This window comes from Talpa occidentalis, unplaced genomic scaffold (genome assembly GCF_014898055.3).
Source record: "Talpa occidentalis isolate TD23 unplaced genomic scaffold, MPIMG_talOcc4v2.1 talOcc4.5, whole genome shotgun sequence".
In the NCBI taxonomy this organism is placed as follows: Eukaryota; Metazoa; Chordata; class Mammalia; order Eulipotyphla; family Talpidae; genus Talpa; species Talpa occidentalis.
In genome coordinates this window covers 92138966-92159058 of record NW_023604861.1, presented here as the reverse complement: position 1 = coordinate 92159058, position 20093 = coordinate 92138966, and positions in this window count along the sequence as shown.

Sequence of the window (20093 nt, the reverse complement as noted above, 5' to 3'; positions counted from 1 at the left end):
CATGTGGGTTAACTCCCCTGCTAGGGTTTGAACTCATGTTGCAGTGGCTGGTGGTAGCTTGATAGAGCTGAGACATTAACCCCTGTGCCACCAGGGAAACCCCTGGGGATACTTTTCCTCTTTGATAAATTCCTGCCTATATTTGTATTGCTTTATAATCTTGGCAGGTAGATATGATAGTCTATTCAAATAAATTGATTTTTTAATTGAGGATTAATTGTTCTAATCCTTAGAGAACAAAGGAAACAACTTCTGTACCTCTAGATTTCAAACAACAGAGGGGCAATTCAGGACCATGAAATATGCCATGTAAAATATTACTTTGAAAATTATAAGGTAATCCTAATAAATGAAATCAAAACTGTTTCCTACTTGGTTCACATATGTTTGTTGTCATTTTGGGCAAACAAACAAGTGCATATTTTAACAGTTTTTTGCACTAAATATAAAATACCAAAAGATAATTGCTGAAGAGTAATGAAAAAAAATCTTTTTTTCTCTCTTGTGCATGAAGGCTTACACCCCCTGGGTGTAAAAAATTATGAAAAAGAGAAGCGTTGCTAAGCAATTTGATTTCCTTAGTTAAGTGGGAACATAATTACAATATTCAGGATATTTTTGTGCCACTTGAATATAATTTTTTTTTTTTTGTCAGATCAGTTTCTGACTTTATGGAGTTGGGGTTAGTTTCTCTGAGCCTGTTACCATGGCTTGAAAATTCTCTCATGACTTGTACCACCTCTTGTTCTATGAGATCTATATTAAGTTACTTCTCTTCTGAGAGACAAAATCCATATTGCTCAATGACTTTGGAGCTTTTCCTCATAAACAAAAAATTTCTTGAGCCATATTTTACCTAGAAATATGTGGACATGTGCCAAAGTGAGGGCTCCAGGCTGGTATGGGTAAAATATTGCTGGGGCTAGGGGTGGTGTTGGGGAGCAAGCTTTCAAGAAGGGACTGCAAATATAAAACTGACATTTCAAGTATATAGTAGGAGGGCGATGACATATAGAGGAACCAAAATGATGGCGTTTTAGAGTAAACATCCACTTGGATTAAAGGAATAAATATTAGGATGATTAATCTGTCAAGATGGCCAACTAAGTAGGAAGATAATTGTATTATTTAAACTTGGGCTCTGCTTGCTTCAAAGTACTCAGATCACAGGAACCAGGCAGCTGAATATGGGTAAACCAAAAGCCCAAGTCATCCTTCCAATTAGAGTTTCACTGGCTTTGGGTCTAAGTGAGATTAAATCCTCAAGTGAGTTCTGACTATTACACATATCCAACAACATGGACTGGATAGGTATGTTTAATTTTCAATTGAATATCTGTTTGCCATTCATCTTGTTCAAACTGATCTCTGGAATTTTGTTTGCTAAGCATATTTCTTTGTTCCCTCAATCTTACATATAATATTTAGTCAAATATCCTCATCCTAAATCACTTTAAGATTTCCTTGTTACTTTATAGCCTACTATAAAAAGCTTAACCCAAGCCTTGTCCTATTTATTCTGAAATTTTGGAAAATCTCTTGAGGCATAAACCAATTTTGATTTTATTTTTAAAGTAACCTAGTATTTTGCACTTGAAATGTAAAGGCAAGTGTTAGACACAAAATTTTATTTTTCAGTGATGTTTATTTGTGAGAATAATATAAATTACCTAAGTAATAGATTTTTTTTTTTTTTTGCAGAAGTATAGGCAATAGTACCTTTCCACAAAGGCTGTACTGCTGTGAAATTATCCAGGACCATCTAAAATATCATAGTCAGTAGAATCTGAACACTTCCCACCACTCTCATGGAGCACAAATTTTGAGCAATCAGTTATGTAATTATAAATTCAAAATGTTTTCAACTATAATATTTTCAGCTTGTTCCTAATCTTCCTTACCACATCATCAATTATCACCTTTCAACTTAAAGGCACATTTAGCAGCAGAAACTGACACGTCATTAAATACATATATATATATATATATATAATTTTGGCCCCTTGTCTCAAATGAGGAAGTTTAGGAATCTGTCACTATGATCAGACAAGAATAGACACTTGTAAGGAAGAGAAATGACAGGACAGATTTGAAGCCACATTCAACTAAGAATCGTAAGGCCACATGAACAGGAGGGGGGACATGACATGTCAGGACTCTAGTTCCACAAGAACTCAGACAATAATCATTTGTATCCAGCACACCTAGCCCTGTGCCAGGAAGTTATATGTTCAGGAATATGTGTTACAGTAATGGTTGATTTTCAGTGAGGTCATATCACATTTTTCTCTGATAAATGTTCATTCCAGCCCTATCTTTTAGAAACTGCTGTAAGCCCACACTGGCATATTTTAAATTCCCCCTGTTAGGTCATCTAATCTAACAGGAAGGACAAGTTCACCCTGCCATTGGCCCCATTCTGATATTGTTATGCAGATTTCCTCTTCCAACTATCTTTGTGTCATCCAGTTTCATTAAATTTATCTTTAATAAAATGTATTACCTGACTAGTTTTTTTTTTTTTATATATATATACAGTATAGGGTCCCGCCCCTCAGGTGTAATCACATTATTATACCCACCACTGAAGCACCCTTAGTCTCCACTATAGCTCATGGTTTCTCCCATGCCATCCCTGAGTTCTCTCCCCAACTCCTCACCTTCTGAAAACCTAAGATCTATGGTCAGGTTTGAAAGTTTGTCTTTGAACATTTGCTTGTTTTTTCTATACTCCACATAGAAATAAAACCAGCTGGAATTCATCTTTCTCCTGGTTTATTTCACTTAGTGTAATCCTGTCCAACTGCATTCATGTTGCTGCTAATGGCATGGATTTATCTTTTTGATCGCTGAGTAGTGTTCCATTGTGTATATATACATCTCCTTGACCCATTCGTATGTTTGGAGGCACTTAGGCAACATTTGGAAACAGCCTATTATAAATAGTGCTGCAATGAACATGAGAGCGTAGGTTTCCTTTGAATAGTGTTTTTATATGTTTTGGGTAGTTTCCTAGGAGTGAAATTACTAGAGTCTATTTTCATTCTTATGCATGTGTTACTGGTCTTTCATTTTCTGACTTATTTCATGTAGCATTCCCAACACCAATTATTGAAGAGGTTTTTTCTTGTTCCAGTATATGTTGTATAATCCTTTGTTATAGATTAGTTCTTCTATATCTATGGGTTTATTTCTGTGTTCTGAATTCTATTCCATTTACCTATATTTGTTCTACTAGCATGCTTTATTAATTAGCATGGCTTTACCTTACAATTTGAATTCTGTAATGTCCTCCCGTTTTTTTGTCAGGATAGCTTTGACTATCTACATGAATTTCAATTATGCATGTTTCATTTCTTTTAAGAATGCCATTGAAATTTGGGAGTGATTATTGTATTGAATCTATAAATTGCTTTGGTAGGATGGCCATTTTGGGTGTTGATTCTTCTAATCCATGAACAGGTGATATTTTTCTATTTGTTTTATACGTGTCTCATAGTTTTCCTTGTATAGGTCCCTTACCTCCTTTGTTAGGCTTACTCCTGTGTATTTAATTTGTGTATGTGTGTGTACAATTGTATATTGGATAATTTTCTTAATTTCTTCCTCTTCTAGCAAGTGATTTTTGTGTCCTGATTTTATAATCTGACATTTTGCTAAATTGGTTTACTATTTTAAATTTTCATTGAGTTTTTAGGGCTCCCATAAATACTGTCATCTGCAAATAATGATCGCTCTTATTTTTGCGGTAGTATTAACATTAAACATTTTTATGTTCTTTTAAATTTGTTATAATTTGTTATAACTGTTATAAATTTGTTATAACAGTACATTTTCACACCCGCCTATGGGCATAAGCGTCATTCACCTTCCATCAAAATTCTAATGCCAGTGTCTTATCCCTTTCCTTTTTCTTTCCTTCCTTCTCTTCCAGTTCACTCTTTAAACAGTATATTTTTCACAGATTCTAAGAATTATTTTTTTTGTGCCTTATATTCTCTCTATAAGTAAATCTATTGATATTGGTCTTTCACTTTCTGACTTATTTCACTTAGCATAATCACTTCAAGATCCATCCATTTTGTACCATAATGCACTATTCAATCTTTTAATAGCTGAGTAGTATTGTATTGTATATCTGTTGATGGATACTTAAGTGTGTTTCATGACTTGACTATTGTGGATATTGCTTGACTATATTCATAGTGAACATATGAATTTATATATCTTTTCATTTTTAGTGTTTCATATTCCTTGGGTAAATGCCTTGCAGTGGCATTGCTGGGTAATATCATGTTTCCATTTTAAGTTTTTTGAGTAATACCCATACCATTTTCCATAGAAAGTATACCAATTTACATTCCCACCAACAATGGACGAGTGTTCCTTTTATTCCACATCCATTGGTGTTTCCATTCTTTTTGATCTAATGCATTCGTACAGGGGTGAGGTGATAACTCACGATGCTTTTGGTTTGCATTTCCCTTATATTAAGTCATCTGAATGTCTTCTTTAGAGAAGCATTGAAAACAGCATTGCCCAGAAATCAAAGAAGACCAGGATGTCATACACAAAAATTATGTGCCAATATCTTTCATGTGTATCAATGCAAAAATCCTCAACAAAATATTAGCAAACCAAATTCAACAATACATTGAAAGGATCATACATCATGCTCAAGTGGGATTTATTCCAGGGTGGCATGGATGGTGCAACATACATGCGCATGAGAAAACAAAACAATCATGTGATTAATAGATTCAGAAAAAATACAGACAGCATTCAGTATCCATTTATGATGACAAATCTCACTAAGTACATAGAAGGGAAGACAATATGACATGATAAAGACATATTTGACAAAGCCACATCATACTCAGCAGTGTAAGCAGAAAACATTTCCTCTGAGATCCGGAACAATACAAACATGTCCACTCTACTATTCAAAATAGTGTTGGAAGTCCTAACCACAGACACTATGTAATAAAAAGAAATAGAGGACATCTGGTCTTAAAATAAAAAAGGCATAACTATTTGTGGATGACCTATATCTATACATAGAAAACTTTATTTCCTACTGCATCTCCGAATATGTAACCATGCTATCGAGGAAAATTTCTAGTTTTATACGTCTCTATCCTTTTTAAAGGAAATGAAACAGAGGTAAACAAAATAAAGATTCTTATTTCTTGTTCTGTGCAACAGTAAATTAGAAAAAATATAGTTTCAAGGTACAAAATAAAAAAAATCATTCCACTTGTATGTGAAAAAACATACTATCATACAGTTATACTAAGCAATCAATCACATTTAACCAAAGAGATGTTTATACTAAAAACTATAAAATATTGCTAGAAGGAATTGAAGTCACAAGAAATAGATAACCTGTGTTCATGGATTGGAAAAATTGCTTTTGTTAAAATGGCCATTTAAGCAGTACTAATCTCCAGATTCCTTGTAATCCCTATCAAAATTTCAGTGACATTTTCCATAGTACAAAAATCTTTCTAATTGTATAAAAATTTAAAGACCCTGAGTAGCCAATGTAATCCTCAAAGAGAAGAACAAATATGGAAGTGTCATGGTCAGTTATTTCAAATTATATTCCAAAACTTTAGTTGTCCAAACAACATGGTCTTAAAATAAAACTGATACACAGAATAATGGAATAGAATTGTGAATCCAGAAAGAGATCCACACACATACATTGAAGAAAGGAAAGTGTCTTCTAAAAATTGTGTTTGGAAAATTGTACATACACATGCAAAAGAATGAAAATAGATCTCAATCTGATACCATAGTATTCAATTATTCAATTTGACTTTAAGACCTAAATCCATAAAATACATAGAAGAAAAAATAGGTGGTAAGCTCCTTGGCATCAGCCTTGGAGATGGCTTTGTGGACTTGAATCCAATGATAATGGAAACAAAAGCAAAATTAAAAAATGAGGCTATGTAAAGCTAAGAATCTTCTGCACTGCAAAGGAAACCACCAAAATTAAAAGGCAATCTAGTGAATGGAATTAGATATTTGTAATCCTACATCTACAAATGGTTAATATCCAAAATATATATTAAAAAAAAGCTCTTATACAGCTTGACCACACACATACAAAAAAAAAATATTAATAATGAGTAGAGGACTTGAGTACACCTTTCTCCAAATAAGACATTATAGATGAGCAACAGGCAAGTCAAATGTATTTATCATCACTGATTGTTAGGGAAATGAAAATCAAGGCCATGAGTTATTAATTCATAATTGCTAGAATAGCTATTATTCTAACAACAAATTTTGGAGAGGATATGGATAAAAAGTAGCATTTGTACATTATAGGTGGGAATGTAAATTGATAACACCCCTGTGGAAAATGTAATGTTCCCCAATAAAGATGAAACTACCGTATGGCCCATTCATGTAACTATGGCTATTTATTCAAAAAATATTAAAATTTTCACTACCATGTTCATTACAGATGAACATTGGAAAAGTCATTATATGAAAACAAAGGAAAATGTTTATCACAGATGAATAAAGAAAAATTGTGAATTATATTGCTTTGAATTATAATGCTGTGCAATGAAACATGTCAATGTTTCTTCAATAAAATTTACAATATTTAAAATTTGACAGCAATAAATACAAAAGTTTAAAAAATATCTTAAGTGCATTAGGCCAAAAACCACAGGTCTATCTCCTTATCAAAGTGCATTAAATGACTCAATATTGAAAATCTTGCCTATAGTTTAATAAGACCTATAAATTACTTTGCTAATATAATTATAATAACGTCTACCTATTTCTAAGTATTTCACTGACAGTATATATAATGCTCAGGGTATAAACTTAATAAACTATCCTTACCCATTAATGTTTCATTACTTTTGTACTTTTCAGATGGATTTCTTATTTTCCAAATCTGTCATTGTTTTTTTTTTCTTTTTTTTTTTTTTTTTAATAGAGGCATGCTTTATTTATTTGTTTGCTGGTTTGTTTGTTTGTTTTGTTTATACATGCACTGGGTACAGTCAGAAGCGCGGGAGGGTGAGAGAATTCACCAGAGTCAGAGCGGGGAGCAGAGCAGGCAGAAGGACTGAAGTACACTGCTGAGGGGAGCAGCGGGCGCGGCAGGAGAGGTCTGCGCGCCATGTGGGACCCTCCTCTGGTGGCCGGGGAGCAGCCGGGGATCGAACCGGCGCCGCAGAGGCGGCGGGCAGCTTCGCAACCCAGCGCTCAACCGCTGCGCCACCGGGGAGGCCCCCAAATCTGTCATTGTTAATTACCAAAATAGTAAGCACTTATACCAAGGCAAATATGGTAGGCAGGAAGGCACTTAACAGGTAGTTATAAGACACATAAAAGAAGAAAAGAAGCAACTCTGTCCATTTCACCCACTTAAGTCTCAAGGTTCAAACTACCAATGATCACATTTGATTCAAAAACTATGATAAATCTCTTAACATTTCAAGGGACTGATTACTAAGATATAAGTACATGGCTAAAGAAGGGTTAGTGACAGCAGTCTCCTATTTTATTTCCTCTGCTGTCTCCAAAAGGGGATATGCAGAAGTTAGATAATTGCCTTTGTACATGGGGCTTTGTTTTATTTTATAATCTCTATAAATCATAATTCATTTAATTTTAACCAATTTTTTTGTCTGTAGCATTTTAATCATCTAAAATATTTCTGAGACATTAGTCAGTATTAATGATCAATAACAGACAAATGCAAATAAGGATATCACACCTATAAGCCCATGTGAAACATTAGTAAAGTTCTATTTTAATATCTAGTCATGTTTCACATTTACTAACTTGCATATTTACATGTTAATTTACTTTTTTGCTTTTCCAGAGGAATCCAACTTATTTTCACTATCTCTTATTTTCTCAATATTGTAAGCTCAGTGAGTTATTATCCAACTATTTCAGCAGGATACATTATTTTCTAGAATTAAAATACCCTAAATGTTGGCTAGAGGTAATTGACTACATAATTACTTTATCAAGGAGCATATAGAAAATATTAAACAAAATGCTTGTTTATTTTTTTGTTGCTCATTTTATTTTAAGGGGATTACTTTTGAATTTTTCTTTACTGACATTTAAGTAAATTAATTTTTAACGTCAAATTACAGATTAAAATTTTGACATCATTCAGTACACAGCAACTATGTACATGTCCAACTTTAGAATTTTTCAATAGCATTACAAAATGGACTTGTTAATAAGTAGTGCCTGGGACTATAAAATATATAATAAACCTGCTGCTCTTGTTAATTGATTTTTTTAATTATCAAGAACAAATAAAATTAATCTTGGAGTTTTAAGATGACATTGCTTTTAACAGTCTCAAGACTCTTACTAGCTTAAAGTAATCTACTTCCTTATGTCTTTGTGGATCAAACAGTGCACTGTTTTCTAGGAAGATTGCTCACAAAGAATCTTGTATTCTAGTTCCTTTTATATCTTCAAACATAAAGGAAATACAGCAAAATCAATTTCTCTCCCTTTTTCCAATAAAGGTATACTTGTTGATAAAATATTTATTTAATGCTATGCAGGATGTTAGGTAATGAGAATATATCATAAGATTACACATAATGAATATTAGTTCTGTTGACTTGAATTCAAGGGTATTCTTTAGGAACATTATATGTATACATATAATGTATATATAAAAATGTCATATATATATATTATTAAACAATTAAACTGACCTGAACAAAGACAGGTTGCTCTCTAAGCACAGACTAGCAATTTTTGGGTTTACTGGAAGTTGTAAAGTTGGCTAGGAGTTATTGGAATTAATAGATTCTAAGCTTCATAGTCTTGCTATGATGTGTTATTCATTAAAAGAAACCTCTAATGCTTAGCTCTTATAGAATTTTTAAATCTAGAAAATTGTAGTTTTTCTATCATTTGAAGCTATGAAGACTCCTTAATTAAAGAATATACATCTGGGCAAAAATTACAATAGTTGATAAATAGGCTCCATTTTAACATATTACAAGGGATAGAAGTTCTTGCTAATATTCAACCTTTCAAATTTTAGATCTTTTAGCATATGACATTTATTTGACCTTCAGTAAATTAAAGATGATTTCATGTCCTATCAGTACCTCTTTAATAGCCCTCTACCTCAAACACCTTGGAGATTGAGAACTCAGCAAATATTCCAATAATTGGATTATCTTCAGAAATGATAGAAGCTGAAATTATTAAAAGCCTTCAGTTTCAAAATAATGTCCAAAAATTAAGAAATTACTTTTATCAGGCATTTTTGGGCATACTGATAAAAGGTATTAATGGAGTCTCCTCCTACAACTTTGAACATGAACTGTAGAGATCCTTCATTAATTTTGAGATGGAGGTCAATAAATTTAATGCCAACATCACCATGTATCCTCTGATATTGTTAGAATACAGTTCCCAAATTGAAATTCTCTTAACTCTGTTCCTTACAGGTAACTTTTTCCATAAATTAGAATTTCTTCTCTGAGCATAACTCTATTAGTGTAATTTTACAGTACAATAATTGGAAATGTATTTTCAAAAGTACCATAGGTTTGAAACCATGAAACATAGATTTCATGTTGATTTTCCCCAAAATAGGATATTTCTATAAAAACTAATGATTTCTAAATCACTGAAATGTGGATTTCTCCAAAATAAATCCCTATTGTGGTTCTATGTATTGCCTTCTGAGGTAAGTGAAACCTTCCTCTATAAATTCCAAAACTTATTAAAAAAAAAAAAAAACTTGCAAAAGTCTTAGACAGTCTTCGGATTCAATCAACAATGAAGAAAACCGGGCCTCCCCGGTGGCGCAGCGGTTGAGCGCTGGGTTGCGAAGCTGCCCGCGGCCTCTGCGGCGCCGGTTCGATCCCCGGCTGCTCCCTGGCCACCGGAGGAGGGTCCCACATGGCGCGCAGACCTCTCCTGCCGCCCGCTGCTCCCCTCAGCAGTGTACTTCGGTCCTTCTGCCTGCTCTGCTCCCTGCTCTGGCTCTGGTGAATTCTCTCACCCTCCTGCGCTTCTGACTGTACCCAGTGCATGTATAAACAAAAAACAAACAAACAAATAAATAAATAAATAAAACATGCCTCTATAAAAAAAAAAAAAAAAAAACATAATGGAAATGGAAATTTGTGGAAGGAACATGGGTTAAAAATTCAATACTATTTTTTTCTAATGAATAAATTATCTTTTATTTTTCATATAAGAATAATTAAAATAGCTACTAAATGAATGGAAATTATAATTAAAAGTTCAGGTTAATTGAGAGCTTTATTCAAAATCATATTTGTTGTTAGCACACTATATAGATTGCTATCTTATTTTAGAAAGCAAGTTACACAAGGTACATAATAACCTGGACTCTACTTCAGTATGGGCCAGTCCAACAAGATAGATGGATTTGAAAAAATACCTGATTTTCTCAATAAAGGTAACTTCCCTACTTCTACTTAATGCAATTAGTTACTTTAAGTAAAATGCCCTATGCAAATAGGTTCCACATAAGGAGGCAACATAGGAAATGCATTGGATTTTAGTTGATGGGGATTGAGAAAAGAGAGATGGCTTAATACTGAACCTGATATGGGTTTTACTTGTCAGTGCTAGGTAGTTATTTTCTTGAACAAACTATAAAATATTCAAATATCTTATGTTATCCCTCTTCCTGATCTCTCTAAAGTTAAATGAAAATTTAGTTCCTTCTAATTGGTATCAATTTTCAATAAAATGTCTTTGCACTTTAAAAATACCTGCAATTCAAAACTTGCAATAGACTAAAAATGATAGTATTATTTCTAATAATACCATTGTTATTAAGTATATTTGATGAAGGCTTAATATGCTACAAGATGATATCTTAGAAAAATCACTCCTCGGTTCCTTATAATTTTACAATGTAGTTTGTAAAAAAAAAAAAAAAAAAAAAAAACGTGTTCTCTGGAATCTTTAGGATGTTAAAAGGAATTTGAAGGGCAAGGATGAAAATATTAGAAAGGGCATACTGCTTAGAACAAGTGGGAATGAACTGGTCCTTGAGAAATAGATAAAATTTGAATGAATACAGGGAAGATTTAAGGATTTAACAGGCATCTAATAACATGAACCACTTCTGAATAGGTCCCTCTATGTTTTTCTCTATCATTGTATGTGTAGATTTTCTATATAATCATTTACAGAGGCCTTGAAACCTCTCCTTGTTTACTATTAAAAAAGTTAATTCTCTCTACCATCTTCAGTTCCTCATAATCCCACCAACTCTATATGTGAGATAAAATTGAAAAATGCATTGATTCAATAAAGAAAGGAAAAATATTGGTCTAGAAATATTGTTTGAGTTGAAATCTGTCCACTTAATGTAAAAAAAAAAAAAAGCCACACATATCTTCAAATATCCACACTTATGTTAATCACAATTGAGACATAATCATGTGCTGTTGTCAGGCTTCCTTTCCTTGCCTGAGGCTAGTCTCTGCCCAGAATGACCTTTCTTATTACTCTTACAGCAACCACACTAATTCTTTAAGGCTCATCTCAAATAAATTTGTCTGTGAAGCTTCTCTGACTTCTCATTAAGCCTTCTTATATTTTCACTTCAAAAGTATATTGTGTATAATTAGTTCCATATAGTACTTAGTGTACATTTTCCTTAACCAGGCAAGAGGAGGCCTCACATGATGAGATCACATCAAGATAATATGACAGGGCAGCTTCTCTAATTTAGAAGGGACAGAGTGGAGTAGAAGGAGCACAGCCAGAAAAACAATTGCCGAAAGCTGGTGGGTCATCTGTAACTAAGCATCTTTAGTTAGTGGGAAATATTAAATGTATTGTATGATTAGGTAATTGATATCAGGGGAACAGATTAAAATTAAGTAAAAAAGTACTCTAAACTTTGCCTCATTGATGAACAACATTAAAATGTCCCAAATTTTTCCTATATCATTAGTGTAATAATGTGGATATGATCCCACTAATGGTTAAAAATTACAAGAAAATACATCTTGATTTATTGCATATTTGACTTTCCTAAGTGGTTAAACATGCTAAATTAAATAGCATGATTTCTGTAACTTCATTTGCTTTAATGAGAGGTTTTAATGTCATATGCTTTCCATCCTAAACAATTTAATGGAATCCCTCATCAAATACTCAAAATTTTTAATTTTGTAGATGAGGAAAGGTTAAATTGTATTCTTCTGCATAAAGTAGTCATAGTAAAGACCTTGGTCTTTATGATTACAATAACTTTTACTTTTTTTATAGAGGCATGTTTTATTTATTTGTTTGTTTTGTTTATACATGCACTGGGTACAGTCAGAAGCGCGGGAGGGTGAGAGAATTCACCAGAGCCAGAGCGGGGAGCAGAGCAGGCAGCACTGCTGAGGGGAGCAGCGGGCGGCAGAAGAGGTCTGTGCGCCATGTGTGACCCTCCTCCGGTGGCCAGGGAGCAGCCGGGGATCGAACCGGCACCTTAGAGGCCGCGGGCAGCTTTGCAACCCAGCGCTCAACCGCTGCGCCACCGGGGAGGCCAACAATAACTTTTTCTTAAATCACATTATCTCTTAGACGATATTATGACTTAAAGTTCACTGTTGTGGGAGTTTAGCTGTTTTTTGTTTGTTGTTGTTTTTTTTTTTTTTTTTCCCCAGTGTGAAAGCCCACTATACAGGTTGCTCACAAGCAAGTTACAAAATACTAGTAACATACACATTACAGTAGTAAGCCTATAGAACAGGCCAATCACCAGTTGTAGATACTGGGTCTTAGCCAGGTTTGCTTCAATAAAAGATTATATTTGCAGCAACTCATCCCACAGGGCATCTACAGATACATATAAACATTCACACACATATAGAAGCAAAAGAAGATACATAACCCACTATTCCCTAGATATATTAACTTAGGAAAGACATATTAAGAAGAAAGGATGGGTATCAAGAAAGGAATGCTAAATTCCAGAGTATCAAAACTGACATAAGCCATTATGATCATAAACAAATACAAGGAATTTTTTTAGGTTTTGGAAGTTTTCTGTCTTTTGGATGAACTGGTCTGGCATTAAAATTTTATCAGAATTAGATACAAAAATATTTCTGAGGTGGGATTAAATATAATAAAGATGTACTCAATCAAAATGTTTGAGTATAACCAGACACAGGATTATTTCACTATAAAATATCCAAGCTGTGCTAGAACAGGGGGTTATCTATAAGATATTTTCACCAACATTCCTGAGAGTAATGAGTGAACATTTATTTCATCCGTTATGTCAGTAAACATGGCTTTAGAAATGCTAAGGATCTGTTTTAGGTGTTAGATCTACTTGAGGCACTTTTACTAGCTAACCATGGAGTTCAGTATTTTTATTAGTAAAGTTTGTTGTTCAGGTATACTCAAGTCAACAGATCAGGGTGTGACTACCATCAAAACGATACTGTCAGTTTCTAAAACAAACGGGTATTCCAAGGCATGTGAGTCTTTATGGGGAAACACAGGGACACTCAGGGGGGGAGAGGCATGAAAGGAAAACTGTGACAAGAGCCTTTATTGTGGTTTCTTCAGGCAGGAAAGTGCAAGGTAGGGTAAGGAATTTTAAAGTTGGCTGATTTGGATAATTCCTGTATGTGTTGAGGTGTAATTGTCCCTACTAGTCCTGAATCTGGGATAATTGGGGCAGGAGAATAGTGCCCTAATGTGAGTCCTGTAGAGGAAGAGGTAGGGTATGATGTCTTGATCAGATGCATATGAAAATCATGAGTGCAGCTAAGAGACACAGTGCCCATTTTTAGAAATTGACTAGTGCCGGGAAGGGTCAGAAAGGAGGCTCCAAATGCCAAATAATCAGAAACAAAGAAAATAAAAGGCATTATTAATGGGAATTAATGGGAATTGAAAATTAAATGTTACTGAGCCATCCCTAGAAACTATATTTCTAGCTAGGGAAAATGATCATCCTGATATTTAACTAAGTCAACAAATATGTAATTAAACAATGATGAGGCTGAAGCATTTTGAATTAAATAACATACATTATAAGAACAAGCTGTTTCCCTAACTTCACATCCTAATCTGTATGCTCTCATTATTTCTTTACATTTCCACATTTCAGTGTGAAATATATGCTTATATATTACAATAAATAGTGCACAGTGAATTACCTCACATTTGCTTATTTACTAAATGAACCAATTCGATTCTAACACTCATTTAGGGTAGATCAATAACAATATATTAAATAGTACCACAATTAATCTAAATATTCAATCTTGTCTCATTATACCACATTGAAAGGAAAACTGATATACAGTATCCTCATTTTATATTATAGCTTAGTTTTTGCTAAACTTGTTTTCAGAGCTAGAATTAAATAAGTTCTAGATGTGCAACTGTGCAGACAACACACTATGAGGCATGGCATTGTTATTATTTGAGACACAACATTGCAGTGGACTTAGCATTGTAAAATTGAAGGATGGGAATATATCTGAAAAAATGTCAGGAATTTAAAGGAAAATGTAAGAAGTCAATGAAGAGGGTTCAGGGGTTAAAGACTCAGTGCTATCAAGCTATATCACCAGCCACTGTAGCACAAGTTGGATCTCCAGCCAGGAAGGTGACCCACATGGCACAGCAGACCTCTCCTGTCTTACCTGCTGCTCCCCTCAGCAGTGTATTTTGTCAATCTGCCTGTTCTGTTCCCCACTGTCTCTGGTGAATCCTCTCACCCCCTCCATCCCTCCCCTCCTCTGCCTTACATGCCAGTATTTGTATGCATAAGTAAATAAATCTTTAAAAAAAAGTCAATAAGGATATCAGAGGACATCATAGAAAGTATCATGAAGAAATTAAATATCAAGCTACTCTAAACAGAATAACCATCATGGCATTAAAAGGTGAGAGAGTAAGAAAATATATAGAAGGCTTTTCTAGCAGCACATAGAACTCAGTATCATCTTTTGTATGGCTTCCACTAAATATTTGAAGCCAAATACCTATCAGGTACATCCCAGGAGTTTGTGCTAACCATGGTAGTAGGAGAATTTGAGTTTCAATGCCCAAGGCAAAATTGTAGTGTGTAATTCCTTTTATTTTACATTCAAGTAAAGAAAAATAAGTAAGAAAATCCAGATGGAGTACTATGTCCATCAGGTAAAAACGGTAATGAGCAGCATTTTGCTTAGCAATGCAGGTTTAATTATGCTAGTTAATATAGAAGGTGAAATTGAGGAGGAAGGTCTTACATTGAATTCAAATTGACTCCACAACATCCTAAAATTGAAAAGAAATAACTTGACCTTTGAAGCCACAAAGTTATAAAGTTTCCTTTAAAAATATAATTTTCTCTTGGGGAAGTTTGATTGATCACTTCTAAGCAGGCTGTCAGCAAATGTTATAATTTTCCAATAATTTGGACAGGCTTCATCTAAAGATGGAGATTCTAGTTCAGACCAAAGTGGAGGAAGCATTATTTGCTACTCAGGTATTGAAAGGAATAATTTCTAATTTATATGCAAAACAACAAATGTGTAATCCATTCCTTCTGGTTTAATTAGTTTAAAAATAAAACCAAGTGAGAGTGTCTTAGCAACACCATATTCTAAGCATAATATTGGTGTTTCCAAAGGGAATCAACTAATTGTTCACATAAATTTGCCAGCAAAGCAAGTCACACATGAGCTGTGCAATCTCTTTGACTAAACAGCATACAAGCCAGAGCTCATGGAAGACAATGAGAGTGGAACACTGGAATACAATCCAGTATGTGCTTAAAGGCTCACCAGACTTAGGGCTAACTGAGACATGCATTTGGCAATATGAGAATGCTGATTTCTAGTTGCATATCTGGGAAAAAAATGAATATCACATCATTAATTTTTAATTAAGTTTCAATGAAGCTTTCTGTGCTTTAGTTCTTCAAACTTATTCTGTCCCTTCTATTTTACACATACACATTTAATAGAGAAATTAGAGAAAATCTGATGCTCTGGCATTCTCACAATTGAAAAAATCTAGTTCCTTGTAACTTTGTTTACTCTTACACAAAGCTCCAAGAGTTCAAATCATTTCATAAAGAGGGCATTTATATATTTTAATTCAAAAACAGGATATTTATTTAACTATCCTGTAATCAACTTTAAAAGAAAGTAGGAAAGTTGAAATGGGAAAAATCAGTCTGAGCTTAATAGGAGTATGTGTCTTGTTCTAGTAACCCTGTGAAATATAATAAATCTGAAATTTTCTGGTTAAGTATAGGTATCTTTAGGTCCTAGACCTAAGGCAAAATTGATGCAGATTTCATTCTGTTTACCCTCTTATTCTCACTAGATGATTTTGCTTCTGGTATCACAGTGAAATAGAAAATATTGATGTTATTTTCCCTTTACCACTGCTAAAGCTATGCCTAAATCCAAGGCATCTTTATACTGTCTTCCACTCTCAGAACTAGTTTTCTCAGTACTTTGCTTCAAGGATTCTCTCTCCCACTTTGGTTTTCACTCTATTCCCTATCTTCTCTCTACAAACCTCATACACCTTTCCATCCAAGATTGGGATGTCTATCATGCTTCTATACTTTCAATCTTCTGTTTTTTCCTATCCTGACTTTATACTTAAACACCTATTAAATCTATTGAAGCTTAAAATTAAAAAAAAAAATCCTTGCACCCTATAATCTACCTTATATTTCTTATCCATTCAGTCACTATTTAATGAATTTGAATGAATGGAGGAGAAATATAAATAAGCCAGAATAATACTATTTTGGTGAGTTCACTAAAGAAAAATGTTCAGTCCTAAACTTAATCACCAGCTAGAAATATAGACATGAGGTAAATAACACAAGTATGTGGAATTGTCAGAAAGAACTCATCAAAACTATGGTGACAGCAGAGAACCTAATACATCTTTCAAAATCAAACTCTACTTACTAATAAATAACCTGTTTGCTTTCAACCAACTATAAATAGGATCCCACTAATTCCACAACCAGTTGTGATTGCATCACTAAGTTCAGAATTTGACCCGCTCATCACACTTCCTGAAACTCTTCTCGCCAGTCTTCCATTCCAGCATAGTAGCCACCTGCTGATGTGAGCATGGTGCCACTACACCATGTGATAGCCAGATGTTATTGTGGCTGTTCTAGGGACTTCCTGTCTTCATCACCAATTTTTGTTCAAACCATCTGAAGTTACCCTTTCTGTTGAAGTGTTTGTTGTTGTTGTTGTTGCATGATATATCTTGCTTGCTCTTGTCAGAATATCTACTCCCTCACTCCTGGCTCCTTTGCATTACTTATGACTGACTCCACAACAACTTCAAACTCTACCAGTTAGGGGATGAGGCTCATCTATATGTGATCTCAGCAGATCTACTGACATGTAACTTGTCACACCACATTTGGAAACCTATGTGTTTATAATTTTATTCTACTTCTAAAGTTTTGTGAGGACAGGGCACTATTTATGCCTCTGTTTCTTTGATCACAATGATGATAATATTTGTTTCATAGCACCATCCAGAAGAATAAAGAAGCTTAGGCTGCATGACACATAAAAAGAGGTAAATTGATGATGGCCATGAGATATCCGTTTTTAATTTTTCAATTAAGGTTTACAACACTTTATATGATTCAGATATTATTATTAGTTATTCTTTACATTTTCTGGGAAATATTTTTTCAATATTTAAATAAGAGGAAAAGAATATGCTTTGATTAAATATTTTTAAGTTTATAATGTACTGATTTTTAACTATTAATTCTCTGTATGTAGTTTGGTTCTCAATCTCAGATCTTGTAGGATTCCTTCCCCAAGTACCTCCCACAAATACTACTCTTTAGTACTCTTACAGCATATTCCTTGATGATTCCACCTACTTTTATGATTTCAACCCATTACATTCAAGATCTTTTCCTCTCATAAAATACCATCTTCTGGGGCTCTGAACTGTGTAACAGTTGGTTCCTGGTACTTACTTACATCTTATATTCCCCCAGACACACATCCTAGTATGTTCCATGTGAAACACGTTATCTTTGCATTCAAACCTATGTTTCTCCTGTGGATCTATTTCTGACATTTATCATATTCAATCCAAAATCTATGAGTTCTCTGGGATATCTCCCTTTACTGAAAACTACAAATTTTTGTCAGGTACAAAGTCTAGTAAGTTCTATCTCAGCAATATTTCTCATGTATATGTCAAGTTGTCCAATCATAATGGAACATTTATGTTTGAGAAAATGTTGTGAAAACTATTAGGTACGTATGAAAATAAGGATAAATATCTATATACCTAAAGACAAAAGTATAAGTATATGCACATGCATATAGACATAGCTACATATATCACATATATATTTAAATATGTGTATAAGTTGCTCAATGTGATAATTTCAAATGTAAATCATTTATGTTGGACATACATTTTTCCAAACCAAAATAAATAAAATTAAGTGGAAAATCCCCCATATCAGAAATGTGTTTTGATGAATAGAAATTTGAGTAAATACCTATTTGTAAATATCACATTCTTGGTGAAGTCTTGCTTATATACCTTATTTAAAATTGTGATCACTGCCTTTCTTTCAATGAGCCTGGTTGATAATGCTTGTCTTATCTTCACCATATTACTCAATACTAACACACTAGATTATGTTCTTCTTGATGTTTATGAGTATATTTGCTACTGGAACGCAAATCCTTTACAAGATTGGAATTTTTAATTTGTTTTTTTCGGTTCATATTGGTAACACCTCATTGTATATGGCAGATGTGTAAAAATAAGTATATTATCATTATGCTGTTTTTAATAAAGCATCATTTATGGAGTACTTAATATGTGACAGGAATACATAATCTTTTCATTTTTCACAAAATACTGAATGCTTCTTACATTTTTAATATGATAATACTGAGATTTAATGTTTGAAAGTTATATGCCTAGCATCATACTCTGGAAAATACTGGCCCAACCCTATATGTGGTCAAAGTGAAAATTCATGTTTTTAACCACTGAATAATTCCAGCATCAATACTAGCTAGAGTCCAAGTGTTTGAATTCTTTTCAGTGTTTCATAAACCAGTATATCTCCTGATACATATTTATGTTCAGAGGATTTGTGCTAAAATTAAGTAGATTTTTGAAATCTTATGTGACAAAATTCTAACATAGGATGACATAGGATGAAGAAACATATATGTATTTTTAACCACATCATTTGTCAGAATGCATGGATAGTAAGAGTTGAAATGAGAGCTTGAATTAAAAGGACAAAATACAGTTCTTCTCCCTTAAATGTCTGGATCCTCAGGCATGTATAACTAACATTATAAAGCAAAAAAAAACCCAAAAAACACAAAGTGACATGCTTGTTTTGGTAACTTTCTCTAAATTACATTTTCTGCTTCATCTTCCAAAGTACATTCAATTTTTAATTATGTTATAATAATTAAACTTTGTTTTACTTATCCATTTATCAAATATTTATGATTTGACATGTGCCAGATAGCCTTCTCAGCATTGGAAGCCCAGTAGAGAATAAGAAAATAAATTCCTTCCCTATAAAGGGAACTGTTTCATCTTAATTCATAATATTTTGTGAGACCAACTGGTAAATACTGCTCAATTCTATTTTTAATTTTCTTCCCTTCAGTGAGTCCAGAACTATATGAATATTCTAATTAACTGAGTTTTAAAATGATAACAATCATGTGAAATTCTCTTTTCCACCCATTTTTATTCTGATGACTCCATGAACTGTAGTAGGATTTTTTCCTTTTCTTTTAAAGATTAATTAGAGTATAATTACTTTGTGTTCCTGTCTTAAATGTACTTTTACTTGACACCTACTTAAGCCATGTATCTGGTCTTTTTTTTTTTTTTTTGAAGCTGAAGGAAGTTTGTCTAAATGACACATCTATATATATTCCAATCAAAACAGGATAAAATTAAATAACCATAAAGACATTGCAAATTATCTATGTAATTTTTAGAGTTTAATAGCACTTTTTTTTTAGTTAACATAGTCTCTTGACATTTTCTCAGTATTTAACTAGTTTTTAGTTTTC